General features: G+C 43.6%; 1 long non-coding RNA gene across 1 annotated transcript; it reads right to left on the bottom strand.

Annotated features, from left to right (window-relative positions):
• Nucleotides 1–509: 509 nt before the first annotated feature.
• Nucleotides 510–2,599, bottom strand: LOC128506420 (uncharacterized). Its single transcript, XR_008355710.1, has 2 exons — nucleotides 1,292–2,599; nucleotides 510–859 (listed from the first exon to the last, which is right to left on the bottom strand). It is a non-coding gene; the product is annotated as an uncharacterized LOC128506420 (long non-coding RNA).
• Nucleotides 2,600–21,549: the final 18,950 nt, after the last annotated feature.

The following is a 21,549-nucleotide window of genomic DNA, read 5'->3' on the forward strand; positions in this document are numbered from 1 at the left end:
ATATTAGGTTTGCCTTAAACAAATATTCAGTATAAATAAATAAATAACCTACATTAACTTATTCTTTAAGGTTTGCATATTAGCGGACAGTTTCCCCATCTTCCATGCCAAGCAAAACTTTTTGCACAAATTCAATGGTTTTTTCAAGTCCTTTAGTGAAATGTATGGCAAGAGCATATCTTCACACATTCATTGTTTGATTCATCTGACAGTAGATGTAGAGGAGCTGCAGTATCTGATCCCATAAGCAACAAAATAACCATCTGCCTTTTGGGGCAACTCAGAAATTTCAGCCAAGGATTTAGCTTATTATCAAAATCAGGGTCTTCATATTGTAAACTAAACTCAAGGTCCAGCTGAAGTTGGTCTTGTAACCCTGCTGTGGGTAAGTACACACTAGGTTCGCTTATGTAAATCCAGTAAATATATACAATGGTCTATTCCCTTAAATGAACAACTCACTTATTATAATTTTAGGCTTTGAAATTCAAAAGAAACAAACACTTGCATACAAAATAACACTTGTATTATTTGAACAACAAAACATAGAAATCAATAACAATAACAGGTGTGTGTGTTTTATCAGTATAGGTGTATTACTAGGTGAATTAAGGATCACCAGTTCTGTCCATTCAGTTCACGTTGCTGAGCTCAGATCAGTTCCAATTCACAAGTTCCTTCAAATTCCAAGTAAATTAAGTTCCAAGAAAAAATAATTCCATAGGTCGTAATTGTACAGTCCTACCGAATACTGGGTGTAAGGACGTTCTGCACAAACCAATCGAAGGTCACCAATTCAAGCTGGGTGGCTCGCCATCTTCTATCCAGTACAGGAATTCTAATGAACCAAAAACCTGGCCTATGTAAAACCAGGCACATGTATATCACTTAAATAGTTTGTCCATGAGCATTAAAACCAAATGCACAAATATAGAATTGCAATAATTCATAAATTCTTCTGAAAATCACAGAGAATAATGCACACATTTATATGATATACAATTAACTAAAATAGCCATTAATAATTTAAACACTTCCAGATAACTGAACAGATACTGTTATATGTTCCGTATTAATATCATCAATATGGATTGCAATGTTAAATTACAATACAGCAATTAGCATTCACTATTACACACATGCTAACATGAACATAACATGCATTTTATCAGTATTCACATCCAAAACAATGAAATTACAGTCATTGATGGTTAAATACAACATAAAACACAGAATATCTAGAAATATAACTAGCCTTCAATGCTACATGTGATTATAAATCCGTACTCACCGAGATTCAATAAATGTTTTCCAATCCCAAACCAACAAAAATACAATTAACAATACTTTGGCACCGCTTCCTGATGCATAAGCTCCTATTTTTCCTAATTTTGCACACTAGCAACAACAATTTGACTAAGTTTATTCAGTTTAATAGTTCTCTAATACTAGCTGACAATCTCCATTACAATCTCCCGCTGCACGCTTGCAGACACAGTCTATTTTGGGCTGGGGGCGGAGCTTGAAATATTTAGCCAATCACCATTATCTATACAGGACTGCTCAGCTATTGTTAGGCAGATTTCCAATTTCAAGAAAGTTATGTTATAATACGAAACCACAATAATTTTATATAATAATATATCTACATTATTAATTATAATAATTACATTGCTATGAGAACTGAACTCTTATGGGGGTTACATCCTCCCCCTCTGAAATAACATGAGTCCCTTCATGTTCCTTAAACAACATCACAGTGTGAGATCATCGGATTCTTTAGGGCAACATCATGTGTATCCATCAAGGTGTCGATTACGGCTTGATGAAAACCTTCTAGCAAAGTCTGTGCAAATGAAATTATAGGTTTCCCTAATGTTGGGTAATGAAACAATCCTGGGCGTCTACGAATTCTTTCAGATCTGCGCACAGAACATTCACTTGATTCATTTAGAGGGATCTCAGCACAACAGGTTTGTTCGTCAATCCTAGTGTCCAGTGGACTGTCTTGTGCTGGCCTATCCGGCTCAACTGAAAATTCAGGTGAGTCTTCGGCTCTTTTACTCACAGATGTCTCATGAAAATCTTCCTGATCAATTCTGACTGAAGGTGAGTTACTTAAATATTCAGCTTCATCATTAATTTGATTTGCATTTATAGTATCATCACACAGATCTTCCTCAACCGTTTTGTCTGGAAGAGGTTGTTCCTTTGTACTTAACCCTGGCGAAGACTGGAGTGAAATCCTTTCCAGCTCATTCTTCCCAACAGGCTGATTTGGGACAGTTTGTTTCCTGGATACTTCACGTGACACTACTGTCTCCCATCTTGGAAGAGTTTGTGTGATGCAAACATTCTGCCAGTAATCTTCCTCATCTTCTGAATCAGGTCTCTCGGATTGAACACATTCTTGCCTTGTCCTCGGTTTTCTAGCTGGAGCAACTATATTCTCTGGCACTTCCACTTCAGCAAGAAATCCACAAGGAAGCAAGTGATCGCGGTGTAACGCCCGTACTGGCTCGTCAGCACCGTCAGGTTTAACAGAGTACACCAGTAGGTCTCTCATACGCTTGGTTACAATGTAAATGGTAGATGCCCACCGGTCAGCAAGTTTATGTTTATTGCGGAGGCGCAGGTTCCTTACTAAAACTCTGTCCCCTATCTCCAAAGTGGACTCTCTGATAACCTTGTCAAAACGTTTTTTATTCTTTTCTGCTACTTTCTTTGCATTTTGGATTGCAATTTTATAGCTGTATTCCAGCCTGTCCTTCAGATTCTTCACATATTGAGAATGAGAAGAGCTTCTAGCCTGATTGACTGGCAGCCCAAAGGCAATGTCAATTGGTAGCCTTGGTTGTCGACCAAACATTAACTCATACGGTGAGAAGCCAGTAACCTCATTTTTTGTACAATTATAAGCATGGGTTAATGGTTTCACAAAGTCACGCCAATGAGTTTTGTCCTTGTCTTGCAGGGTGCCCAACATACTCAAGAGGGTGCGATTAAATCGCTCTACAGGGTTTCCCCTAGGATGGTAGGGACTTGTTCTCACCTTACAAATGTTTGTAAGGGTACATAGTTCCTTTATAACATGAGATTCAAAATCTCTGCCCTGATCACTATGGAGTCGCTCTGGAAATCCATAATGAGTCAGGAAATGATCCCAAAGACACTTGGCAACTGTAACAGCTTTCTGATTCTTTGTCGGGATGGCCACTACATATTTGGTAAAGTGGTCCGTGATGACAAGGATATCTTTCGTGTTCTGACTATCTGGCTCCAGTGATAAAAAATCCATACACACCAGCTCCATAGGCCGGGTAGTGAATATGTTGACAAGAGGAGCTGCCTTATTAGGCTGAGCTTTCCTTCTGACACATCTTTCACAAGTCTTAATTTTCCTCTCAACTTCCAGAGACATTCTAGGCCAAAAAAAAACGGGACCTGATAAGATCAAGAGTCCGTTCAATTCCAAAATGGCCTAGGTCATCATGGAGTTTCTGAAGCACCAATGATCGAACAACTTCTGGCAATACTAACTGAAAAACTGTCTGCCCATCACACATCCGTATTCTGTACAAGAGTTCATTTCTCAGCTGAAATTGATCCCACTCTCGCAGCATCAACTGGAGATCAGGACTGTTACCGTTTAAGCTGGTAGGTCTTCCTTCAGACTCCAGAAGCTCTATAACTTTACTAATGATAGGATCCTCTCTTTGAAGCTTCCTGAGATCTGCCTGACTGTATTTTTGCAGTGAAACACCACACTCAATGTCCTGTTTCTCGAAACTAGCTGGAACTGCTGATGACTGCACTGTTAAGGATTCTACACACCCAGTGTAAGGATTTTGCTCACAGTTTGGGATAATAAAATGCTTTTGACATGTTGCTTCAACGGTATCTCTGGAAATTTTTCTCAAGGGTATAGCAAAAGTCAAGAGATGCGAGGTAAATTTTTGAATTTGCTGGCTCTCGTCCTCTGATATACCATTGTCCTCCAGCACATCATGAGATCTTCTTGATAACCCATCGGCATCCATGTTATGTTTGCCAGCCCTATACTTGATGTTAAAAGTAAAGGTGGACAAGGCAGCTAACCATCGATAGCTCGCTGCGTCCAACTTGGCTGTGGTGTGGAGGTAAGTCAGTGGGTTATTATCAGTAACTACTGTAAATTCACTCCCATAGAGATAGATTTTTCCACAATAGCCCATTTAAGGGCTAAAAATTCAAGCTTATGTGCTGGGTACCTGGATTCGCTACGACTTAACCCTCTGCTTGCATAAGCAATTACATGTGGTTGGCCACCCTGCTCCTGGTACAATGCTGCTCCCAATCCAGTAGTGCTAGCATCAGTGTGCAGGGTGTAAGGCAGCTTAGAGTCAGCGAAGCCAAGAATGGGAGCTGAGGTTAACTTGTTGATAATGGTTGTGAAGGCATCCTGGCATTCTTTGCTCCAACGCTCTGCAAACGGTTCTTTGGTATTAAAGTACTGGCCATTGTTACCTTCCCCTCTTCTTTTGCGTTGAGGTGGATAGCCAACCATGAGATTGGTCAATGGCTTGACAATCTTTGAATAGTCTTTAATGAAACGTCGGTAATATCCCGAAAATCCAAGAAAAGACCTCAGTTCCTTTAAATTTTGGGGTCTCGGCCAGGTCTTTAGCGCTCTAATTTTCTCAGGGTCTGTTTTAACACCTTCCCTAGACACAATGTGTCCCAAGTAGCGTACCTCAGTCTGAAAGAATTTGCATTTATCAAGAGACAACTTTAATCCATACTCTCGAAGGCGTCCTAACACATTGATGAGCCTACTCTCATGCTCTTCCAACGTTTCTGAATAGACGATTAAATCATCCAAGAAAACAAGAACTTCCTTCAAATTAATGTCTCCCATGCATCTTTCCATAAGGCGTTGGAAAGTGCTGGGAGCATTTGTAACGCCCTGGGGCATTCGATTAAATTCCCAAAATCCTAACAGGCAGGTAAAAGCTGTTTTAGCCTTATCTTCTTCTTCCATTTCCACCTGGTAATATCCGGATTTTAAGTCCATTACGGAAAACCACTGTGACCCTGCAAGTGCTGAGAATGATTACTCCAAATTTGGAAGGGCATATGCATCCCTTATGGTTTGCATATTTAATTTTCTATAATCCACACAGAGACGTACATCTCCATTTTTTTTTCTCACTACTACTATTGGTGATGCGAATGAGGACTCAGATTCCCGGATTATACCAGCATTAAGAAGAATCTGCAAATGTCTCTTCACTGCCTCAAGATCTCTGGGGTGAATGGGACGTGCCCTTCGTTTAAACGGTGTCTCGTCTTTTAATCTGATATGATGTTTTATCTTTGTGGCATGGCCAAAGTCAAGATCATGCTGAGAGAAAACATCAGAAAAAGGATTCAGACTCTCCACTACTCGCGCTTTCCAATCAGCAGATAATGGGGACTGTCCAAAATCAAACTGTAGTCTCTCTGGCTGACTAAAACAACTAGCTGCAGCCAGCTTCACTTCTCTCATGCTAGAACTTTGAACAAGCTTGTGGGGAATGCTGAGTTCAGCCAATATACAGTTACTAGGAAGTAGAATGTCATGATCAGTTTCATTCCTCAAGGAAACTGGTACTTTAAAGGGACTTTTTCTAGGGAGGGTAATGAGAAAATTGTCTACAAACACCCCACCAGGAAGAACAGATTCTGATGGCTGCTCTAGTAAAGCCCATGTCTCATTTCCCACCAACGCTGACTGTACCATGTGTCCCTCCAAAACAACCTTCTGCCCCGCAGGCAGAACTTCTTTTGCTCTTCCCTTTAACTTCACTAGGCCCAAGCTACCGCTTTCAACCTGATTTTGCCTCTTATTCAGTACTCTCCAGACTTGATTGTAACCATAAGTATTGGAACCACTTTGAATGTTTGACTGGTGGCAGCACTGTTCATATATGGCATCCAGAGTGTTAGTGCCAATCAATAGCGGAACTTCACTGCTAGAACTAACATCTGGTACAACCAAGGCGAGAGTGTATATTTCAGGTTCAGAAGAAATAAACTCTTTTGGAAACTTAATGCAAACTTTAATGTACCCCAAATAGGGCACTAGCTGACCATTGGCTCCTTCGACTGCAAGCAGTTGATTAATAGGGTGTATGGGTTGGTCACGGAGATAGTCCTTATAGAAAGAGTGAGCAACTGTTGTGACCTGTGATCCGGTATCCAGAAGACAGTTGCAATCTTTACCAAATACTCGAACAACTGCAGTGCATTTTTCTCCGATAAGCTGTTTTGGCAACTTTCTGCTCTGTGAGACATTATGTATCCTTAAAGTGCATCTCTGAGGATTTTTGAATGTGGGACATGAATTAAGCATGGACTCTGTGTGTCCCGCAACAGGGCCCTCATCTAGTTTAAATCCTGTTGTCTTAGTTTACCATTCTGCATGTCCCAAGCATGCTGCTTCTCTCTAAGCTCTTTCCTTTTAGACTGCACAAGGTCGAGGTTTGGTGCATTACTGCAAGAAGAAGCAATGTGACCATCTTCTCCACACCTAAAACAATACCAAGGTCTTGGTTTTTACAGTCTGTTAGAATTTTAATCAGTGCACTGACAGAGGCTGGTCATCCACTACATTTCACTTTACTTGGTCAGCTTCAACAACATGTACTGTATGATTCCACAAGACATTGTGCTTATTGATGTGCTGTGTGAAGGTAAGAAAATATTACAGATATTAAATCATCAATTCACATATTCAAAATGATTCTGAAATGTTTATTCTAAATAGATATAAATATCTATTTAACCCACCGTTTACTTGTTTCCATTCTGTGCAACTGTTAAAAACCTCTTTGTACTCAACAATAAGCACCCATCAATTCTGTAGACACACAGTGGTCACAGTATCATTTAGTTGTGAGTGCAGGTGAAAAGAGCGATGGTGTCCTATTTCAGTGGGGGACAGTTCATAGCAAAGAAGGTGTTCCACAAACCAACAGTCATAGTCAGTAGAGAGGAATTAAACCTCATTATTCACTTTTTCCCATGTTTCCCAAACATGGCATTGACATAATCTGTACCATCAACTGTGACCATCAAAGTGCTAAAAATAATTTATTTTTTTATTTTTATTTTTTTACAAATCTGGGCAATGTCTAGTAGAGCCGACACAGAAATCGAGTTAACAGCATGTGTTTGAATTTTGGATCGTAAAAAGCAGTCTGAACTTATAAAAACAATCATGTATTGATGTCTGACTGCCATAGTCTTGAGATTGTCTTTAAGGTTCTGAGCATCATGCATTACGTTTTTAAAGAAGCAATGCTTCCCCTCAAACCGCATTGTCCATAGGTTCACAAAAGGGCCAAAACACTTTATGATGTCAGGGTGGTGTTCTTATCCATAAGCAGCTAAATTATCTGCAGAAACACAAAACACTGTTCCTTTATTGTTTGGACCAAGTGAGTCAATAAAGACCCCATTCTGTTTAAGAGCTTGAAAATCACGCAAATAATAATGTATTTAATAATAAATTTTATTTATAATGCACTTTATATTTAAAGCAAATCTCAAAGTGCTACAAATTAATTTGACCCGAAAGCTCTGATGAAAAGATAAGTTTTAAGACCAGATTTAAAAACGTCAACAGTCTGTCACGTCCTTAGATACTCAGGGAGAGCATTTCACAGTCTAGGTGCAGCTGAGCAAAAGCCCCTATCTCCCATAGTATGAAGTTCAGTCTTAGGAGGTTTTAAAAGATGTACTGATGCAGAGCGGAGGTTGCGTGTGGACGTATGTGAGGTAATAAGATCTTTGAGGTAGGGAGGGGCATCCCCATAAATACATTGGTGGGTAAGGAGGGCAACCTTGTAATCAATTCTAAGTGAAACAGGGAGTCAGTGAAAAGATTTAAGAATGGGTGTATCAGCAATTTTCCAATATTCCTGAGGGGGAAATAAGATGTTTTACACAGATGTTTGACATGAACCTCATACGTCAAATGAGAGTCCATTTTAACCTCAAGGTTTATAACACATGTTGACAATGGGATATCCTGACCAGAAAAGGTAATACTGGTGATGTTAGATGTCCTAACCTGGTGTGAGGTGCCTACTAAGATAGCTTCGATCTCCTACAAACAGATGGTCAAAGTGGATGATGGCAGAGGTTGAAGAGGTCTGTAGATCGATTTGCTGGAATGTAGACAGGAAATATATATATATATATATATATATATATATATATATATATATATATATATAAATAATCTTTCTAAATAGAAACGAAATACTGAACATAAATGTCACCTGCTGTTTAGCGATGTTTAGTCACATTATTTTGGTTTAAGCTATTTCTTGTATTTTTTTAACCACACTTAAAAAGTTATATGCGCGTGGGTGTTTAATCTGTGGCTCGGTTCTGGTTTCGGTCTGTTCTCATGAGTTGTGAAGCAATAGGAACAAAGTATAAATATTGTTCATTCGCTAAATTAAGTATCATGAATTTTTATTGAATCTATTTCTATATTTTTTTCAACTGTATCTAACGGTGATATTTAAAAATCATAATGAAGTACAAAACTTTTCTGTTGGTGTTTAATTTTCTTTTTTTATGATTAATACTTATTTGAATAAAATAGAATAGTCCTTATTGCCATTGCAACAAGTACAACGAAATTTAAAGTGCCATCCCTCAATGCAACCTTAATACATAATCACGCACACACACACTCCCACAAAGCGTACATTCTGTTATTGCACGATCCATAATCTTTTTTTTTTTTGCATGAATTGCATTAATTGCAGAAAAAAATGCATAAATAATTTAATCTTATTGCACATTGTTTGAACCTTTTTTATAGCAGCATTCAGTACTCTTATTGCACTGGGATAAAAACTGTTTTTATTTCTACTGGTTCTAGTTTTTAATGTTCTATACCATCTGCCAGACGGCAGTAGATCAAAGAGTTGATGTCCTGGGTGTGAGTTGTCCTTTGCAATTTTATTGACAAGTTTAAGGCAGCGGGATTTGTGTTAGTTTTCCAGATTGCTGAGGGAGCAGCAGACAATCTTCTGGGCAGTTGTAATGACCCTCTGCAGTGCCGTTCTCTGGGCCACAGTGCAGCTGCTGTACCACACACATATGCATTATGTCAGTATGCTCTCAATGGAGCATCGATAAAAAGACACCAGCAGTCTCTGGGAGATGTTGTTCTTCCTGAGCATTCTCAGAAAATACAGTCTTTGCTGGGCATTTTTCAGCATCTCAGATGTGTTTACCCGCCAGCTCCGATTCTCTTCAACATGTACTCCCAAAAAGCGGAAGTACAGAACCTTCTTCACACAGTGCCTGCTGATAAACAGTGGTGAGATGTCCATTTTTTTCCTCCTAAAATCTATGATGACCTCCTTGGTCTTAGAGGTGTTGAGGAGCAGATTATTTTCTTCACACCAGGCTGTTAGCCGTTCCACCCCATACCTGTAGGCAGACTCATCCCCCCCGAAGATGAGCCCTACTATTGTTGTGTCATCTGCAAATTTGACAAGGGTGTTACTATGCTGGACAGGTGAACAGTCGTTAATGTGTACAGGGTGTAGAGCAGGGGGCTCAAAACACAACCCTGTGGTGACCCGGTGCTAAGGCTGATGGCCGGCGATGTATATGGGCCCACTCTCACCCTCTGACTGCGATCATGCAGAAAGCTCCTAATCCATAGGCAGATGGAATATGGAAGCCCCAGGTCCACTAGTTTGTCCATCAGTTTGTGGGAAAGGATGGTATTAAATGCAGAGTTATAATCCACAAAAAGTAGCCCTACTTAGCTTCCGGGTGCTCCAAATGGGATAGCGGTGCCTGGAGAGCTGTTAATATGGTGTCCTCTGTGGATCTGTTCGTCCTGTATGCAAACTGGTGTGTGGATTTAAATGATGTGACTCTGTACCAGCTTTTCGAAGCACTTCATCACCACAGGGGTGAGAGGGACTGGCCGTTAATCACTAAAACTGTTAATGTGTAATTTTTTAGGCAGAGGGACTACAATTGAGGATTTTAGGCAGAGTGGAACAGTGGCCTGGGACAAGGACTGATTGAAAATCCTGGTGAGGACTCCAGCCAGCTGGTCATCACAGTCCTTCAGCACCCTTCCAGAGTTGCCATCCGGTCCTGCAGCCTTCCTGGTGTTAAAGGGGTCATACAGGCCTACATGCACTTTTTTAAGCTTTTTTTTTTAAATGCGTTCATGTTTGCGCTTATAATTTTTCACCAGACTGCTTTATAAACGCAGGTCAATATAAAGCAGGTTTCGCTATTAAGCTGCTCCTAAAAAATGGATCTGTACTAACGCTTTGTTTTCCTGCTTCATCTTCACCAGGCTCAGTGAGTAATTTCTTTTTCTATGACTCTTTGCAGATCGCCTTTTCTAATAATCACGATGAATGCGGAGTGTAAGTTAACTTATACTCTCATAGAACATGGTTATGGCTTCTTCTCTATGTACAGCCGTCTCTATATAATCCCTAATTGCCCGTTTATAATAAACAATGCATTAAGGTGATTGTCTAGTTGCAAACTGTGTACGTAGTCGGAAAACTATATTATGCTTACCTTTGTTACGTTAGATGGTTTATAATGATGTCTGTCGAAGATTAAGAAGTCATGTAAACACATCAGTAAACACATCGCGTTCATATCTCTCTCAGTAAGCTTTTCCGCTTTATGTTGTTGTTGCTCGCGGCAGCGTAACAGCCCGTTAATTCATGCCCATGCAGTGATGAGAAAGACAAGTCGAGTCGTTGCGTGTCCATTCTTTTAATTTCTGCGTTGTCAGGCCATATTACAAACTTCCGCGTAGGTTCCATTTAAATCAAACCAAAAACTACTTAAGAAAACAGGCTCAGGCTCTATATTTCAGCGTTTTCCAGTTTGGACTGCATTACCCACAAAGCACTGCGTTGTGGGCAATGCTTTGTGGGTAATGCAGTCCAAAGCATTGACGCACTGGACTACACTCCCGTGGCTATACCCCACGTTTGTTGTGAAGACACGCCCCACAGAACTGGGGGGGGCGGTCTCAGCAGAGGTCATGAGCATTTAAATTAGCATGTACTGAAACAGGTTGCTGAGAACAGAGCTAGTTTTTATCAGGTTAAAGTAGTGTTTTTTTTACACAATCCTTTTGAATTTTTAATTAACGTATAATACAAACTTCTTATTAGGACCCTAAAGATCATATTAACATTTAATGAAAAATGGGATGTGTGGGACCTTTAATGGACTGCAGGGTACACCTCACCTCCCACTCTTCTACTGTCCATGCTTCTTGAGCGCCCGGTGTAAGTATTACATTTAGGCATTTGGCAGACGCTCTTATCCAGAGCGACTTACATTTTTTTTTTCCCATTACACATCTGAGCAGTTGAGGGTTAAGGGCCTTGCTCAAGGGCCCAACAGTGGCAACTTAGTGGTTGTGGGGTTTGAACCTGGGATCTTCCGAACCGTAGTCCAATGCCTTAACCACTGAGCTACCCCTGACCCTGTCATGCACACTCAAGCCGCGACCGGCACTAGGACCCGGAAGTAAGGCGGTCGCAAACCAGGAAGTATAAAAGGAGTAAACAAACCTCAGTACAACGCTCAGTCATTGAGTTGCCCGATGTTGCCTCGTTTGCGGCCATCTAACTGTGAGTACTCACCTTTTTGGTTTCGCTTTCTTGCTGATTGTGTATTTATAGGACGCGGGTTAGATTGTGTCTTTCCCTTGCTCCCCAATCGTGAGAGTCCTTAGACTAACTGCGTGATTATCCTGCCTATTCGTGTCACTCCGCGTTTGGGTTTACCAGTCACGCTACACAGGGCTAACCGCTAAAGCTACGTCTTCTGGTCATCTCAGGTTAGTTCTTGACAGAATGACTGAGCCTACCGCGGTGAACCCAGCGGAGCATGCGCGTCTCTGCGGTGTGGTGGATCAGCATGCCGCGCTTATCAATCAGCTAACCGGAGAGCTCGCTACTCTGCATCAGAGCGTCCAAGACGTCGCGGCCTTGCGCTGCGAGGTGGCGGAGCTCCGGCGGGAGAACGCGGATCTCCGCGCGGCTGTTGCTGACGCGACGAGCCGGCCACCCGCCGCGGCGGCCGCAGCGCCGCCTCCCCCCCCTTCAGATGTCTTTCTAGCTCTACCAGATAAATGGGACGGCACGGACGGAAGATGTAATGTGTTCTTGACAGCATTAGATCTGGTGTTTGAGTTCAACGCCACCAAGTACTCCACCGATCGGCTTCGCATTGCTCTTCTCGTATCGTTGTTGTCCGGGCAGGCAGCTGAGTGGGCCACGGCAGTGCTTCGAGCAGACACCGATACCGCTCATTCTTACAACGAATTCACCAGCCAGCTCAGACTCACCTTTGAACATCCTGCGGGCGAGGTGGAGACCGACACAAAGCTCTACCACCTGCGGCAGGGAGGATTGTCCGTGAGTCGCTATACTGCCGAATTCCGCACCCTCGCAGTACAGACAGCCTGGGGAGACGCCGCGCTCCGGACATCCTACTACGAGGGACTGGCTTCACGCATCAAGGATGAACTGGCCGGACGAGAACTTCCCGCCACACTGGAGGGGCTAATCCAACTCGCCCTCCGCATCGACCAGCGCCTCCTCTCTCGTCCGAAGCCAGCCCCGAGGACCCTGCCGCCTGCTCCAATCCACGCCTACACGTCACCTCGACCATCCACCACCTTCACTCCCGCCATCACTGAACCTGTCGGATCTCCACCTCCTGCCGTGGTTAACACCGGAGCCGGGGAACCCATGCAATTAGGACGCGCCTCCCTAACCGTGACAGAACAAGAACGCCGGTTCCGAGAAGGTCTGTGCGCCTATTGTGGGTCAGCGGCCCATCACCGGGCGATCTGTCCGCTACGCCCAGGAAAACGCGCAGCCCCGGTGAACAAGGGGAGAGACTCACCGGGCGCCATCCACCTCTCCACCACCACCCACACCACCACTTCGCGTCTCACGGTTCAGGTAACCCTCCAATTTGGCCACAAACGGGTCCGAAGTACCGCGTTCATCGATTCCGGTGCCGCGGGGAACTTCATTGACTCCACGTATGCCAAAGAAATGGGGGTAAAGATCGAGGCGTTATCCCAGCCGCTTCACATCACCTCAGTCGACGGTCGGCCCCTGTCCTCTAGCCCCATCACTCACCAGACCCAACTTCTCTCTTTCATCATCGATCAGCATCACGAACAGCTACAGTTTTTCCTCACACCTATCTCATCACCTCCGGTCATCCTCGGTTATCCCTGGTTACTGCAGCACGACCCTCTCATCTCATGGGCACAGAACCGGATCCTTCAGTGGGGGGCGACCTGCACCGAGCTCTGCCTCCGGGCACCGGCTGGGACGTGTTCCAAGGAGTCCGAGGTCCCCGACGTCGACACCGACGCCATTCCACCTGAGTATCGAGACCTGGCTGAAGTATTCTGCAAAAAAAGAGCCACTCACCTACCACCTCATCGCCCATACGACCTGGCGATTGAACTTCAGCCAGGCTCCGCCCCCCCCCCCCCCCGCGGCCATCTCTACTCTCTATCGACCACCGAGACACAGGCTATGGAGGAGTACGTCGCCAACGCCCTGCGCCACGGTACCATCCGACCCTCCTCCTCACCAGCCGCCGCGGGGTTTTTCTTCGTGAAGAAGAAAGGGGGCGAACTTCGCCCATGTGTCGACTATCGGGGGCTAAACAAGATCACAATAAAGAACCGACATCCGCTGCCACTCACCAACTCTGCCCTGGACGCCCTCTCTGGTGCCACCATTTTCACGAAGTTGGACCTCCGGAGCGCCTACAACTTGGTGCGTATCAGAGAGGGCGATGAGTGGAAGACGGCGTTCATCACACCCACTGGACACTACGAGAGCCTGGTCATACCCTTTGGACTCTGCAACGCACCCTCGGCCTTCCAACAATTTATTAATGACGTCCTCAGAGACATGCTGGGCCGATGGGTGTTCGTCTACCTGGACGATATCCTCATTTATTCCCATAACCTCCAGGAGCACTTCCAACATGTTCGGGCGGTTCTTAAGAGATTGCTCGCTCACCAACTGTACTGCAAGCTGGAAAAATGTGCTTTCCACGAGCACTTCACCACGTTCCTGGGTTTTGTCATCTCGCCCCAGGGTGTGGCCATGGATCCTCAGAAGCTCGAAGCTGTGCGTCACTGGCCCCTACCCAGGACCCTCAAACAGCTTCAACGTTTTCTGGGGTTTGCGAACTTCTATCGTCACTTCATCCGGGGCTACAGTACAGTTGCAGCACCATTAACTGCTTTGACCAGGCCCTCGCTTCACCCGTTTCGCCTTACACCTGCTGCCATCTCCGCCTTCCAAGATCTGTGTCATCGTTTCACCACCGCTCCCATCCTTCTCCACCCAGACGCCAACCAACCTTTCGTTGTGGAGGTGGACGCGTCGGATGTGGGCGCCGGCGCCGTGCTCTCTCAACGAGGTCCAGACCAGAAACTGCACCCGTGTGGTTTCTTCTCCAAAAAATTCAACCCCACTCAGCAGCGATACGGGGTAGGGGACCGCGAACTGCTGGGCATAAAGTGGGCCTTGGAGGAATGGCGTCACTGGCTCCAGGGCGCCAGTGAGCCGTTCATCGTCTGGACCGACCATCAGAACCTCATCACCATCAGGAACTTAAGACAACTGAATCCACGACAGGCACGGTGGGCTCTATTTTTCGAACAGTACGATTTCCACCTATCGTACCGCCCGGGGTCCAAAAACACCAAGGCCGACGCACTTTCGAGACAACATGACGAAGACCTTCCCCGGGCGGATCCCGTGCCTGTCATCCCCGCTTCCCGGATCATCGCACCTCTTCAGTGGAACTTGGAGACAAGGGTCCGCCAGGCACAGGCCGCAGAGGCCGGGCCGGCAGGCGTGCCGCCTGGACGACTCTACGTACCCCAGAACATGAGATCAGACGTCCTCCAATGGGGCCACTCCTCCGCGATCGCCGGACACCAAGCGACGAGAAGGACCCTCTCATTCATCCAACGGGCGTTCTGGTGGCCGTCCATGAGAAGGGACATCATTGAGTTCGTCCAGGCGTGCCCGGTGTGCGCCAGGGCCAAGGACACCAATCAGCCACCCCCGGGAGAGCTTCAACCACTTCCTGTTCCTCGGCGGCCCTGGACGCACATCGCCCTGCCGGTTTCCGAAGGGAAGAACACCATCCTCACCATTGTTGACCGGTTCTCCAAGGCTGTGCACCTGGTGGCCCTCACCGGACTCCCATCAGCCAAAACCACCGCTGAGCTAATACTGGAACACGTAGTCCGCCTGCATGGGTTCCCCAAAGACATCGTCTCGGACAGGGGGCCCCAGTTCACCGCCCGGTTCTGGAAGGCCTTCTGCCGTCTGATCAATTCCACCAGTAGTCTGTCATCCGGATACCATCCTCAGACTAATGGTCAGACGGAACGGACCAACCAACAACTGGAGCGCTACCTAAGATGTTTTGTGGCCGACCGCCAGCGCTCCTGGGCCCGCTACCTCACATGGGCAGAACTTTCCCACAACCTACACGTCTCCTCAGCCACCAATCTAAGCCCATTTGAGGTATGCTATGGTTTCCAACCTCCGATGTTTGCCCATCAAGAACCGGAGGTCGACGTACCATCGGCCCAACAGTTGGTCCGTAGGTGTCGACGGCTCTGGAACCAAGCCAACCTCGCTATCCAGAAGGCCAATCAACAGTATACCACTCAACACCACCGTCGACACCCTCCGGGACGTTTGTACAGAGTAGGTGACAAGGTATGGTTATCCACAAAGAACCTCCACCTTCATACCGAATCCAGGAAACTCTCACCTCGCTTCATAGGACCATACCACATCACCCTAAGGATAAACCCTGTCACCTACCGGCTCCAGCTGCCTGCGGCGCTCCGGATCCACCCGGTTTTCCACACATCTCAACTCAAACCCTTCATCACCTCTCCAATGATTCCACCCACCCCCCCTGCTCCTCCTCCCCGCATCATTGACGGTGGTCCCGCCTACACCGTGCGTCGGATCCTCGATTCACGCCCTCGGGGCAGAGGCACCCAGTACCTGGTCGATTGGGAAGGCTACGGCCCTGAGGAACGATCGTGGATTCCGGCCCGGTTCATCCTCGACCCCGAACTCATTCGAGACTACCGTCGTCGGGTATCCTCCACCCCAGGACCGTCAGGAGCCAGTCCTGGACAGGGGGGTACTGTCATGCACACTCAAGCCGCGACCGGCACTAGGGCCCGGAAGTAAGGCGGTCGCAAACCAGGAAGTATAAAAGGAGTAAACAAACCTCAGTACAACGCTCAGTCATTGAGTTGCCCGATGTTGCCTCGTTTGCGGCCATCTAACTGTGAGTACTCACCTTTTTGGTTTCGCTTTCTTGCTGAGTGTGTATTTATAGGACGCGGGTTAGATTGTGTCTTTCCCTTGCTCCCCAATCGTGAGAGTCCTTAGACTAACTGCGTGATTATCCTGCCTATTCGTGTCACTCCGCATTTGGGTTTACCAGTCACGCTACACAGGGCTAACCGCTAAAGCTACGTCTTCTGGTCATCTCAGGTTAGTTCTTGACAGACCCCTGAAGTATGGGTGCACCTGGTTGATCTACTTAAAATGGGCAGAGCAGTAGTTCAGTTTCTCTGCCAGCGAAGCATCACCATCAGCAACACCAACGTTGGTCTTGTAGTTGGTAAGATGCTGAACTCCCTGCCACACCTGCCTGCTGTTGTGACTGTCCAGGTGGTCCTCGATTTTTACTCATGTACATCAATATAGCCTCTCTGATGCCTCTCTTTAGGTTGGCTCGGGCTGTGCTGTAGATAGCCGTGTCACCAGACTTGAAGGCATTGTTCCTCTTTTTCAGAAGCTGTTGGACCCCCTTGTTCATCCAGGGCTTTTGATTAGGATAAATCCATATGCGTTTGTCCACTGTGTCTATGCAGTTTTTAATGTAGCAGAGAACACTGTCTGTGAACCCCCCCAGGTCTGAATCTTCAAAGACAACCCAATTCGTCCTGTCAAAACAGTCCTGCAGCTGCTGAGAGGCTCCAGCAGGCCATGTTGTAAGAGCAGTTTTCCTGAGGGGAGCATATGCAGGGACTAAAAGTAAGGACATGTCGTCAGACTGGCCCAGGTGTGGTAGTGATCTTGCCCTGTAGCCTAGCTTGATGTTTGAGTAGACCTTGTCCAGTGTGTTTGCTTCCCTAGTAGCATATTTTACATGCTAGTGATTTTTGGGAGCGCTTTAAGTCTACCTGATTAAAGTCCCCTGCTATGATTTGTACAGCATCAGGATACATGCTCTGCCATCTGCTAATGCTACTATATAACTGTCCTATAGCCGAGCTAGCGTTAGCATCTGGTGGAATATAGACAGCAGTTATCATGATCACATTAAACTCTCTCGGTTAGTAAATGGGCCTAAATTTAACAGTCACATACTCCAGGTCTGGGGAGCAGTGACTGTCCGCAGTCACTGTGTTAGTACGCCAGCAGTTATTGACATAAACACAGAGCCCCCTCCTCTACTCTTACCGGAGTCCCTTGTTCTGTCATGACGCTGTATTGTGTAGCCTGCTAGCCCGATAGCAGAGTCCGGGATGGGTCGATTAAGCCAGGTTTCTGTGATTAACATAATACAGCTGTCATTCGCGATGGTATTAGACGCTGTCTGTGTGGCTGTCTCCGTAGCCTAGCTCCGTAGCCTAGCCTAGCTAGGTCTAGCGCACCAGCCCTGCAGCCTCGCTTATGCTTTCTTTCCCTGTGCTGCCTTCGCCTCCTTACCATGGGGATGGTAATCCATGGAGAGCCGGTGCTTCTCGCTATGCCCACCGGGATGTTATGTGAGCATAGAAACTCTGCTGTAATACTCCGTTCGCAGCAGACTCCTATCTTGAGAAGATCATACCAGCTGTAAATGTTATTTGCCCAACAGAATGTACTTAGGATGAAAAAAAAGCACAAAACACACAAGCATCTAGAGTAGCACTGTGCCACTGCAACAGTGTGTGCCGCCATCTTGCGGTGGTGTTTTATGTTTTGTACATCTTTTTAAATTGAGACCTCATTTGTAAGTTGCTGCTGGTGTAAAACATTAAATATAAAATAAAAATCTCCATTTTATCCTGTTGGTCTTATGCTTCCTTCCTTCACAGAATTCTGTTGACCATGGTTAATTATAATTAACCGAGGGTATTAAAATAAAATAATAGGAGGGGGATATTTTAATAAAATGACATCTATCCGACGTGAATCAGACATTTGGCAGATGTATGAACATCTGATTAACATCGTCTAAAGAGCGGATCAGGGTCGTTTTTTAATTCATTTAGGTCTTAAATACGTAGGCTAAGCGTCGTTCACAGACGTCTCGGCGACGAAAGCTTAAAAAGGTAAATATTAAAAGTTTTATAAAAAAAAAAAATAATAATAATTTCATGTATAGAACATCAGCTGTTGAGACAGATGTTTTACTCTGAACAAGTGAAATAAGTCTATTAATGGGTCTGCGATAATGATGTTTGTTTTAAAGAAAGGCATTTTGTATTTTCAGTTATTTTTACCGAGGTTCATGGCTAGTATCCACCAACAAAATAGTGACAAGAATAAATACTTGACCTTTTTTGCAATTTCTCTCCAAAAACCTTTTACCTTCTTATCCTGTAAAAATTTAATAGACCCGACTAAGTACATTTAGTAGAATCATGTTACACTTAATATTTCAATCTATATTTACCCTTCACTCAAGTAGTATTTTAATTCGGGTCAGGATATCTAATGACACCAAAACAAAGATAAACAAAGAAACAATATACACATGACCATTTTAATTAAAAATTCATGAAGTCTAAACCCAACCTGGTTTACTTTGCCATACTGTATGTAACAAGTTCATAAAAGAGAATGAACGGAATTGACCTTATTGGTAAACAGTCTCTCAATCACTACATCTGCCACAAACATTATACAGTTTATATGGGAAAAAATAGTCTTTTGTATTAGAATCTAATAAGTCACGCATTTTACATCTGAAAGATTGCACACCTTCACACGTTTCAGTTTCCTGCAAACTGTGGGATCTATACAAACTCATGTGCAGGCCTTCTCAGGTCTTAAAGAAGCAGTGACAGTCTAAATGAAGACAGGACACTGAATATCCGTGACCAAAGGTACCATGCTTTACAAGATAATGATTGAAAATCCTTTTGATGCACCAAATGTGCAGAGCTCAAACTTCCATCCCATGAGCTGCCACCAAAAGAAGGAATGAGTGTGACTGGTCCTGTAAAGGCTAGCACACTGGTAAAGTAGTACTTCCATTCAATTACATCAAAGTGGGACGAAAATTCTCTGGAATAAAGACATAAAACAAGTTTAATTCTGACATTTAAAGAAGACTTCAAGCACAGAATGGTGATGAGACTCTTACCTACAGTAAACATTTGAATGGTGAAAACCTTTTAAAGAAGACTGTCAGTCAATGAATGTAAACCCAAATAAGTTGGCATGACTCAAAAAATGGGGTCAGTTACATCAATTTAAGTAATGATTTTCTAATTTAAAGTAAACAGAAGTTTAAGTTTGTTGAACTCATTCATATTAATACTTCTTTACTAACTCATAGTATTCAATAGCAAATATCATGAAACTTTTTATTAATTAACTTTAAGTTGCTACAAATCAAATGAGTAATCTAAAAGTATGCATACTTTAAATGTTTTTTGAAAAGTATTAACATTAACATATTTAATTCTAATATTATCACTTTAAAATAATAGATGAAATACCATTTTGGAATTTTTTTTTTTAAACAAGAAATGCCCAGCAACCTGATTTACTTTTATAATAAATCCAACATGAGCAGCATGATATGCAAATTTAATTGCCGTAGCATCCTATTAAACGACATAAATACCTGTTTAAAATAACACAAGAAACAAAGATTTACAATATTTTCTCTAAAATGAACAAAACATGCAGATCATACATGTGGAGGAGATATCTGATTCCACAAGCACCATATGAACAACTGCCTTTTGAGCAACTCAGAAATGTCAGTCAAGGATTTAGCTTATTATCAGGGTCTTCATATTGTAAACTAAACTCAAAGTCCAGCTGAAGTTGGTCTGTTAGAATTTTAATCAGTGCACTGACAGAGGCTGGTCGCAAACCGCATTGTCTATAAGTTAACAAAAGGGCCAAAACACTAATGTCAGGGTGGTGTTCTTATCCATGAGCAGCCAAATTGTCTGCAGAAACACAAAACACTTTTCCTTTAATGTTGCAACCAAGTGAATCAATAAGGGCCCCATCCTGATCAATAGCTTGGATATCACACAATGGCACAGGTACAGCAGAGTATCCATATGTCCAGATGTCTGTTACTTTACAAAGCACAGTTAACTGAATGAAATGTAATACAGATCGATATTTAGGGTATAGAAAAGCTAGGGTCATGAAAGTTGGGTCTCATAGCTCATGAAATGTATTAAATTGTATTTATTGTTGTATTGTATCATGTTGTTGCATTGTCACTTTGTCTCTTGTTTGCACATTTGCGCGTGCACTTTGTTGTCTCTTTTGTATAAAAACATAGTTCTGTGTTAACTTGAAATGTCAATCTGTCTTGTCCCAGCTAGCCAGCTAATTAGGTCTCTAAGTTAGCTAGTTAGTTTTGTTTATTTTATGTAATTTTGTTTAATTTATGTTGTTAATTTATGTTGTATGTAGCACCTTGGTCCTGGAGGAATGTTGTTTTATTTTACTGTGTACTAAACTGTATATGGTTGAAGTGACAATGACTTGGCTTGACTTGCATTTTGAAAGATGTCCTTAGAGGCAATTTCCAAATAATTAATACATAGCTGCAGCAATAGTCTTAAATCTTCAACAGGCAGTAACTTATTTTGATGGGAGTAAATTCCATCAGTGTGAGATCTAGAACACCCAACCTTTGAATTTTTTTCAGTAATCTTGGTGAGAATGTCATAAATTTTAGGGTCCTCAAATTTGTAAAGATTATACTTATAACATCATGTGAAGACAGACTGATCCGCCATATTGATAAGTACAATTCAACACAGGAAGTTTGCGTGTGCACAGACGAAACTGCTGGGCTAAAAGATTTTAAGTTGGTGGAACTTTTATGAGACAGTTACTGTGGCTTAAACTATCAAACTTGTTCAGTTAACTTGAAAAGTGTAATTTCTACAAGCTCATAAATACCAGAAAGTTCTAAATACACATCAAGATCTATTAATTTGGATTAATTTAAATGATTTAAATGAGTAGTACTCAATATGTTTAATTACTTAAACATACATTTTAGAAAACCATGTACTTAGGACTAGTTTAAAGTTCTATTTTTTAAACAAAGCTGTGAAGCATTACTGTATACTGCTAATTAAACTGCCTGCCACTAATGCTGTAAAGCATGCTGGAGCTGTACTGGACTCAGAGCTGTACCGTGTTAGTATAGGAT

The sequence above is a fragment of the Clarias gariepinus genome, chromosome 2 (assembly GCF_024256425.1).
Source record: "Clarias gariepinus isolate MV-2021 ecotype Netherlands chromosome 2, CGAR_prim_01v2, whole genome shotgun sequence".
Lineage (NCBI taxonomy): Eukaryota > Metazoa > Chordata > Actinopteri > Siluriformes > Clariidae > Clarias > Clarias gariepinus.